The sequence below is a fragment of the Coffea arabica genome, chromosome 7c (assembly GCF_036785885.1).
Source record: "Coffea arabica cultivar ET-39 chromosome 7c, Coffea Arabica ET-39 HiFi, whole genome shotgun sequence".
Classification (NCBI taxonomy): Eukaryota; Viridiplantae; Streptophyta; class Magnoliopsida; order Gentianales; family Rubiaceae; genus Coffea; species Coffea arabica.
This window is the reverse complement of record NC_092322.1, coordinates 5457064-5466446: the sequence shown is the minus strand read 5'-3', so window position 1 is coordinate 5466446 and position 9383 is coordinate 5457064. Positions and strand designations below refer to the sequence as shown.

Here is a 9383-nt window from a genome sequence, read left to right as displayed (position 1 = left end):
ATACTTCATGTAAAATTATTAAAATATGAACCCATAATATTTATTACATAATTAAAATATAGAATATATAAATAACATAAATACTCGAATTAAACTCATCGAACAGTCAAGTAATTACTACTGATACCCGAACTCGACTTGTTACACGGAATAAATAGCTCGAGCTCGAATTCGGTCAAACTAATTTCGAGTCAAGTTTTTTTTGACTCAATTGCTCGCAAACTACTGATGAGGGGTTGGCTCACCCACACCCTTTGTGGATGACTACCAAAGTACTACTCGATCGATTGGCATAACCAAACCTATGGTGATCAATCTTTGAGAATTTGGGAGTATTATCATGTTGTGTGATTTATAGGTCAGATTAAGCAATAGGAGTATATTAACATTAGAAAAGTGTTTTTTTGTTTTTCAAGAGAAGAGAATAATTTTGCATAAGTTTATTTTGCCAATTAAATTTAGAAGTGGTGTAAATTTGACAGTTACAATGCTAAATCGCTAAAATTGTTTCTTTTTATTTTTTATTTTCCTTGCGCTTTTTCCGCACCAAATCCAGATAGTGCAAAGTAGTAATTCTTTTTTGAAGGACAAAGTGGTAATTCTAGTTCAACACCTACTGAGCCGTAAGTGCAAAATCAACAAGGGCTGCAGACTGCACTTCCCATTTTAAAAAAAAAAAAAAAAAACCAACAACAACAACAACACGGGCTGGTTACCTGGGCCGGCCGTAATTAAATATGCATGCAGTTAAGAGAGTGTTGATCCATCTTTTGACATTCAACACGGGCTGGTTGTAATGGGTTCGGATTCACAGGTGTGACCCCCATCAAGTTCAAAGTCACCTTGGGCTAGTTGTGACAAGAGTTAGAGAGGAGGGTATTTCAGATCACAAAGAAGGTGAAGTACCACAAACCCATATTATTTGTTTGATTGAAGATTATCAGAATTTTTTTTTTCAGAATAAATACTGTATTATTATTTGTAACGCGACTTATGTATGTGAAATAAAAATATATATATAAATATATGGTTAAAAATATAAAAAAAAAACTGATATATTACATAGTTAAACCTTCTTTAAGTCTGTCCGTGAGAATTGATCTTCTTTTTGTTAGGTCAATTTGAGGAGTCCATAAAATTTGCAAAATCAAGTGTAGAGAACTTTATCAGGTTGATCTTAAGTTCAAACGCCTATCACATTTTGATTTGTCAAGTGCTTTGATTGACCGAAGTTACATTCTCCTATCACATTTGTTAACCAAGTCAACCTACAAGATAAGAAGCTCAGGGTAATAACAATACAGACCACAAACACAATTATCAATTTAAAATCGACACTTCGTGGATTTCTCTCGACCAAAGACATAATGCTCAAAGCTTACTTCAAGAATTGTCCAAGTCCTCTTTTGATAGTACGTTATACTAGCGGTAATTAATTACCAACTTCGAGTGGTGTTGCTGCTATACATTTACTTCTTTTTTTTTTTTGGAGCGGTAATTAATGACTTTTTTTTTTTGGAGAGGTAATTAATTACCAACTTCGAGTGGTGTTGCTGCTATACATTTACCTTTTTTTTTTTTTGTGGTTGCTTGCCACGGTATCCAGGGTTTTGCCCTGACTAATCCGTTGGTCTACCCAGATCACGCATCTGGCTGTGATGGATGAGTCTCCCAACAAAGATAGTTGGGTACGCCAGATTTTGAACCCGAGACCTGCTTAAACGGAACCAAGCTGCTTACCACTTGGCCCAACCCCAGTTGGTTGCTATACATTTCCCTTTACCGTGTCTAATTAGGGTGGGATGTGACCCTTAACATAGAAAACAAAACAAGGCCTAAAACTTTCTGGCAATGTACTTGATTTTGGAAGGAAGCTCCAAGATCAAGATTCAGTGGAAGAATGACCTGTAAAGCAAGCGCACATCTTTACACATAGATAGAGCCGTTAATTGTTTCCATAATGCTCGGGGCATAGTATACTAGTGTTTTCCCTCACAAATCACGAATACGCACGCACAAAATTATGAGGGTTTCATCTACTGGATAATTTCTTTCCTTGCTGTTTTGAATATGGAGTATATATAGAATGAGTCATCAATTAGCCTGATCTAGACGTTATAATTCTTGTCATGTTGTTCGCAATTCAACGGCAGCAGGGACCAGCGGTTCCCAGACATCACACGCCCGCTGTGCTAGAAGAAAGAGGCATTTGAAGAAGAACTGCAGCTGAAGAGAGAAATTTGATTTGTCTTCTTCTTTATTGAACAAACTAGTGATGAGACCGAGCAAATGTGCCCAAGCCAAGAAACGTTTTATCTCAATTCAAGAAACCATTATTAGTTCACATAGATTAATATTTAAACGAAAATTAAAGTTAGAAAAGATTTGAGGCAAAACCATAATCCATATCGGGGTACAAATTTCATTAGTGTATTGTTGGTAAGTGGGCTGTCAATTACGACTAATCTGGGATTGTGGTCAGATTATGACGACGTTAAATCACCAGCGCATGGTCCGACCGTAGCTCGCGGAAAATTAGAATGGAATGAGAGATAATTCATAAGCAGTCAAATCCGCTGAAATTAAATTAAAATGGAATCACCACCAGCCACACATCCATCCAACCATCAGCCATGATGATGGACTGAAAGCTGGCTTCCAAGGGTCCAAGACTACACGAGGATTCCAACCAAACATCACTTTAGTAATACGTAGCTAACCAAAAAAAAAAAAAAAACAACTTAAAATCATCATCCTGCCTGTTTTGGTTTTTACCTAGTTATCATGAAAAGGATGACACGAAATTATTAACATCACTAGAAATTGGATCAGCTCAGCTGACGAAGATGATGGAGGGATCGCAGCAGCACTCATCAATGAGACAACAGCAACACAACGCCGCAAGACTGCCAAACCCCCAAAGATTATACAATTAAATCTTTACATATCCCACGGAGGAAGGGGGGGGGGGGAAGAAAGAGAGATTTAGTAGAAAAGGGAACACGAAAAAGAGAAAGAAGGGAAAAATTCATATAGCATACCATCCCTCGAGAAAACCAGGTGACCTTCTGGGTGGTGGAGGTGCTGCATATTGATATTGTGGGGGTGCCATCACCGGAGGCCCTTGGTAATATCCTATACATCAAATCATTATGATAAGCAAGCGTTGATGATGAAACAAAAACCTTGGTCTTGGTCTCAGGGGAACCCATAAAATGACAAATAAATACTTTAAACGTATAAGAAAAAGAAATCTGGAAGTTCATCATAAAAATGAAACAGGGTTTAATTTTCTCCAGGGTGAAAGAAGATGATGAGATCAAAGAGAGAAAGATTGGGAGTACCTTGAGAGGGATAAGGATAAGCATACTTTGGTGGTTCATTCATCTCTGAGTTAAGGCTTCAATGATGAAGACGACTTCCCAAGAATAATATAAGATTCAGGAAACTACTACTGAGAACTTCGGCCAAGAAACGGGCAGTGAACCCGATTTCGCATTTATTTATAGGACATTATCGGGTATTGGCGCAGAAGTAATTACGTAAAAAGAAAAGTGGTAATTACGGAAAATAATAAGGTGGGAGTGGGACCAATGACCAATAGAAGAAAAACGTCCGCCAATTTGAGCCGTCACCGCATAATGATTTCTCCGACGCCGCTCTTTCTTTCTTTCTCATATCCTTTTCACTTTTCCTGCCATCCTGCGTATCTTTTCAATCATTTTATTCCATCTTACCAGTAAATTTTTTTTTTTTTCTTTTCGCCTCTGCACTCTAGAGTCTGGAAGCCGCTATGGCCATTCGAAATCTTTCCAGATAAATACGTGCATTTAGTTACTGTAATAGTAGTAATCTCCACTTAATACGTTTGTCGCAAATTCTGCATGATAATGATGATGCAGGGAATTTAATGCAAAATTTGCCCAGATAATGGTGCACATAAAGCAGGGAATTATGATGATGTACATGAACCAGACCTGCTTAAGAATGGTTCTGACAACTAACTCTCTCATTCATTCACCCTTTGTATCGCAGCTCATTCAAATCTAAATTATATTCTAGTAATAGAACATACCACGTCTATCTTCAAGTTAAATTGAATCTTTCTTTCCGGATCCTCGTAACAGGGGTAAGATGGGCCTGCTCAAAAAGGGAAAGCAATAAAATCAAATTTTCGAGTTCCCAAAAGAAGGAAAGCAAGGAAAATCTGCACTAAAGTTTGATGACAGCCTTGCCAAGCCCCAGAACCCGTAAGGTGCATGCACGCTTCTCACAGCGTGGGCTCCGGTTGCTACACTCACCGATGGGATAATTGCAATTTTAGTCCTTTCAGTTTTGAGAGAGACAATTTTCGTCCTGAAAGTTTGTATTGTTGCAAATTATAGATGTTGGTTTTTTAAGTTTTTTTTTTTTTTTTGATGAAATTTTTGGTCCCTTTATATGTCAACTAGGTAAGAACGTAGATGCTTGAAATGATTAGTATTTTTACCGCATTTGCCTAACTTAGGCCTCGTTTGAATAGCCATTTTCTCACGAAAAATTCTGTCCGTGATCACATTTTTCTATTACTTTTTTTCCTTACATACATCAAATCATTACAATAATTTTTCTACAAAAAATCCAAGAAAATGCAATTCAAACAAGGCCATCTACGTATTGAATGAAAATCACTAAGCCTAGAATAAATAAACAAGGCCATCTACGTATTTAATAAATAATGTATGGAGAAAAGTCTTTCTATTCTATCCAGTGGACCAAATGAATCTTCAATCAAATTTTGAAAAAGCTTCCTCAAACTTATTCTGTTTATGAATTAAGAACAGCAAAATTGTGGAAGGCTCTTCTTTGAGAATGCGGCAGGACTTGAAAAGACTGCCCTTTCATATACATACATACTATTGTTTTACTTGCGTCATGTAGCTAGCTAGATTGCTATAGTGGAGTTGTTGATAAATTTTGCGGACTATGAATTGGATTTGGATTAGTTGGAAAGGTGGTCAAAATTTTGAGCATGGTTGAATGGCATGCGCGGAGCAAGAGTTGGACGCGATTCTCGTCGATAGACGTAAAAGGTTATAGTACGTTCTTTTGCATCTTGTAGATTAGGACTTTGATTATTTAGCCCGTGACGTTTTTTTCTCATAGGACCTTCGGTGCCAAATGGTATTCTAGAAAACTAGCTAGCAATAACATACTGGTGAAGTTAAGTTATTATGGCGCAACGGGGAGGGTAGAGCATAGTATTATTAGGAAATACCAATGCATATTTAGTTGGCCGAGTAATTAACATTTTAGAAAGAGATTCTGTTCTGTGCTCTTTAATTTGGAAAACAGGGGCTCAAGAGAAAAAAGACAACAGAGGAATCATCTTACATGCCATTTTTTGAATACTCAAATTCACCCTCCTACTGAATTTTTGAATGTATTTTTTACAGGAAAGAATTTGACCAATGAAACAGCTCTTTTCCTAAATCCCTTCCGGTCATTCTCACCACACAATTAACCAATTAATTATAGCCTCCCTCAGTTATGGAAGCTCCATTTGCACAGGATCTAGAGGCTTCTCACAAGGATTAATGACTAAGACTGTGTGTTGGAATTCTGTTGTCAATGTGAAGAAACATTTTTTAGATGTTTTCCACTGAATAAAGAAAAGGAAAATAAAAGATATCCTGGCGAACCACAGGGAGAGACTAATTAAGAGGCATGATATTTACTTGGTACTGTGAACATTTTTTGATTTATGGGTTTTTGAAATGGCTCGTGAGTGTAAAATTGGACTCGATCTGCAAACAAAAAACAAGTTTATATATCCAACCAAATCCAACGAACAACTGATAATCATTTAGAGCTTTTTAAAGGTATATATTATTTAGGATCTTCGGCCGTAACTACAGCCTACAAACTTGCTCGATCCTTATGGGTACAAAATCTCGAAAGAGGTATACTGTCATATCATAATAAATCAATCAACCATGAACCTGCCTAAACTGACATGAATAAAAGAAAAATTATACCTTTAAACAAACTAAAGAAGTCAAATCTAATTTGTTTGGATCGTAAGTTATTTGGGATATTTTTACTGTAGCACTTTTTTGTGACGTGATATATGTGAGATAAAAAGATAATTGAGAAGATAAAAAGATGTATTGGAAATTGTAATGATGATGTAAGTAAATAAAATTGAGTTTAAAACTTTAGAAATTAGTGGTTTTGGATTCAAATCTCCTAACCTAGTCCGATCTTAAGTCCTTCCCCTCCTTTGCTAGAAAAAAAAACAAAAACTGAAGAAGTCAAGCAACCGACCGACCGCAAAAGGATTATGTTCTTGAAATATGTACTGGATGGACCAATACTTTCTAGGTTCACACTCAAAGTTTCTCACAAGGACGATTTTCTTGACTAAGAAGACGTTACATTGTTTATAACGAGTAGGTTGCCGTACAAACAAACTGACTTCAACATATTTTTTTTGAAAAAAAAAAAAAGGGGCCAAAGATACAAAACTAGTACTACAATGATAGAGCAGCAGCAGGTGATCATCCATTAATCATTCATGTGAAGACCAAATTATAAGTTGGCCAAATTTATGGAAAACCAAAATCATACTTGTCCGCGGGAGTTTCTAATGGGTTCTTCAGAAGGTGAAACTGGAAAGTAATCCTACAATTTGATCATCTGCTACACCAGAGAGCTACTTAACTACAAAATCCTTTGGTACAGTAAAACTGCAATTTGCTAACCTGTTAATGTAGCTGGTATACACAGTAATAAAAGCAGTTCATGAATCAATCCAATTACAAAGTTTATAGTACGAAACTTTGTCAAATGGGAAAAATTAAAGCTACCAAAAAACTGTTCAACATGCACGCATTCATCACTACGTATCTGCTCATTCCATGTCCAAAAGAACTACTAAACAAAAAATTATTGAAAAAAAAAAAAGAAGTTAACGGGGTCTTGTGGTAACCTTTGGATCGTGACACGACATATCTACTGCAGTCACCACTATGTCCATCTACTCCGGCACCGACGGCATCGTCGGAACAAAATTGTATATAGGCTGTTGCAGGCGATCACCATTCATCATCATCCCCACTTTCATCATTCCGGGCATTAATATTCTGCTTCGCTGCCGTGCTTGTTCCAACCCAACGCTTATCACCGGAAAACCGTATGCTGATAATCGCTGCTGGTTTGCTACCCCAACAGCCACGTGCCCATCACGTGCTGTTACCTTCTGCGCCTCATTCGCATTATGACAATTAGGGTTCAGACTGCTGTTTGATGGTATGTTCCTGGGATGAACCGTGCAGGGAATCTTCCGAGGCTCCGAGTCGTGTGTGGATTTTGTGGCACTGTTACTGGCTTGCATGTCAGTTGTAGTACTGTTGAAGTCGCAGTACTTATCGAACCCGAAGAGATAATCCGGATTCAAAGGGGCGCCCGACCCGGACTTAGAACCTGTCGGGTTCGCGGGGTTCCTCGCGGAGGAGAAAACAAAGAGGCGTATCCTTACTGGTTTGTTATGCGGAGAAGGAATCCTGTGGAAACGGAAACGATCGTATTCAACCATCATGTTCTCGAGATCATCATGGCCGGTCAAAGATATCAAGACGTCGAGGTCTTCTCCAGGCAACTGATACTTCATCAGGATATCGTCGGTTTTGAAATTGAACAGAGAATCGAGCTTCTTGACAATGTCTGAGAATTTAGCGTTTCGATCAACGGTCAGGAGCTTCGTGTCGCCGCCAACGTAGGTAAGTTTGCAAGTCCGAGGCCTCGGCAGAATTTTCCCGCCGTAACTGCACATTAACTTCACCTTGTTTCCGCCATCAGCTTTGATTCTTGTTTCCATGGCCGTCGTGAAGTGATGATGGAAAGGAGGAGGATGGCGGCAGTTGTAGTGCAGGTGTTGGGTTAGGAGTGTGTTTTCTTTCCCTTGGAGATTGCATTTATTATTGGCGGTGTGGGATCCAATTGCGAATAGATTTTGATTTGATGGTATAGGTGGAAGTGTTTGGGAGTTCGGATGAAGAAGTATTGAGGAGTAAGGATTTAATCTGGAGCGTCCAAAGTTTTAAAGGATAAAGTGGAGGTCCCACACGGGGGGCCCTCTTCCGTGTCGGTCCCCAGAATTAGTTAGGATTGTGCTGGACTCAGGGGAAGTGTTCATGAGACCGGTAGGAACGAATTATACAAGAAGGCGGTAGTGAAGGTGTTCATGAGAGAGTTCATTTGAGGGACAATCACTGACTGGCGAAGAGTTCGTTAGGATTGAATGTCGGGTGGACTTGGGAATATTCATTCCACCTTCTTCGCTTTACCAATGATCAAAATGACCAAATTGGCGTAGGCAACCATCTATCATTATCATGGTCTTTTTGCAACTTCAAAACTAACCCCTCCCTTTAGCATATTTCCACTTTGTAGGTAGAAATTTTGCCATCACAAGTGAAGTTGATCTGCTATGTTTGGCTATGAATTCTGTAGTACGGACTGATTTATTTCATCGTCTCCAGCTTCTCTAACGGAAGAAATCGGACCCCGTTTCTTGAGACTCCTCCTCGATTTCTTTCCCGCGCAGGCCCCCTCATCTCATCTGGTGATTGGTTAAACTAGATAAAGCTGGAGAAAAAAATCTCAAACTTAATGATGAAGTTGGAGGAAAAAACATCCTCATTCAACGGATGCCAGCTACCAGACTCTTGCAGCGCTAAAGCTGATCATTGAACCACGGACGATGCAATTAGGAAGAGTGTCAAATCGAGTTGGTCTACCGATGGTGCACCCGGCCCAAAGAAATGCCCGTTACTGATGGCCATTGATCCTTATTGGGCTCCAAGAAAACCCAGCCCAAACAAATTCCTTGTGAATTTCGTCTTGATGCGGATGCTGTGCTGCCCATCGCTTCCCGCTCCGACTTCTCCTCATCCTCCCCCTCCGCTCCCATGAGGCGGAGGGGCTCCTTTCACGCCTCTTTGCCACTCACACTCACACCGCCACCGAAATGTGTAAATTCCCTTTTATCCTTTTCTAATTACCTTTTTGTCTTTTGCTCAAAAATCTTCCAAAGAAAGAAAGATGGGACATAGACCTTTGAACAAAGTGGCAAACATGTTGTAATTGTATGGTTTTGAACCTTGTGTATCATGTTGTAATTGTGCACGCGATGGATGGAATGAACGCGTCGTGTCATACATCCAGCGTGCAAAATTTGGTTGCTCAAAACTGTTTAGGCATTAATGTGACTGCAACTGCAGAAGGAAGCCTTTAAACTGTTCCTCTTTTATAACGAAATTTAATTGGACCAGCTACTATCAAAAAGGGTAATATTCTTTTGCCTGATGCTTCTCGCGAGGCACCGCAGCATGGGCTGATGA

General features: G+C 39.0%; 1 long non-coding RNA gene across 3 annotated transcripts; it reads right to left on the bottom strand.

Annotated features, from left to right (window-relative positions):
* Positions 1-2560: 2560 nt before the first annotated feature.
* Positions 2561-4316, bottom strand: LOC113698343 (uncharacterized). Of its 3 annotated transcripts, none has more exons than XR_011817904.1 (4): positions 4302-4316; positions 3345-4140; positions 3042-3135; positions 2561-2906 (listed from the first exon to the last, which is right to left on the bottom strand). It is a non-coding gene; the product is annotated as an uncharacterized lncRNA (long non-coding RNA). The 3 variants fall into 3 exon arrangements; XR_011817905.1 differs by lacking the exon at positions 4302-4316 and having other exon boundaries at positions 3345-3880; positions 4076-4090; XR_003450172.2 differs by lacking the exon at positions 4302-4316 and having other exon boundaries at positions 3345-3880; positions 3978-3992.
* Positions 4317-9383: the final 5067 nt, after the last annotated feature.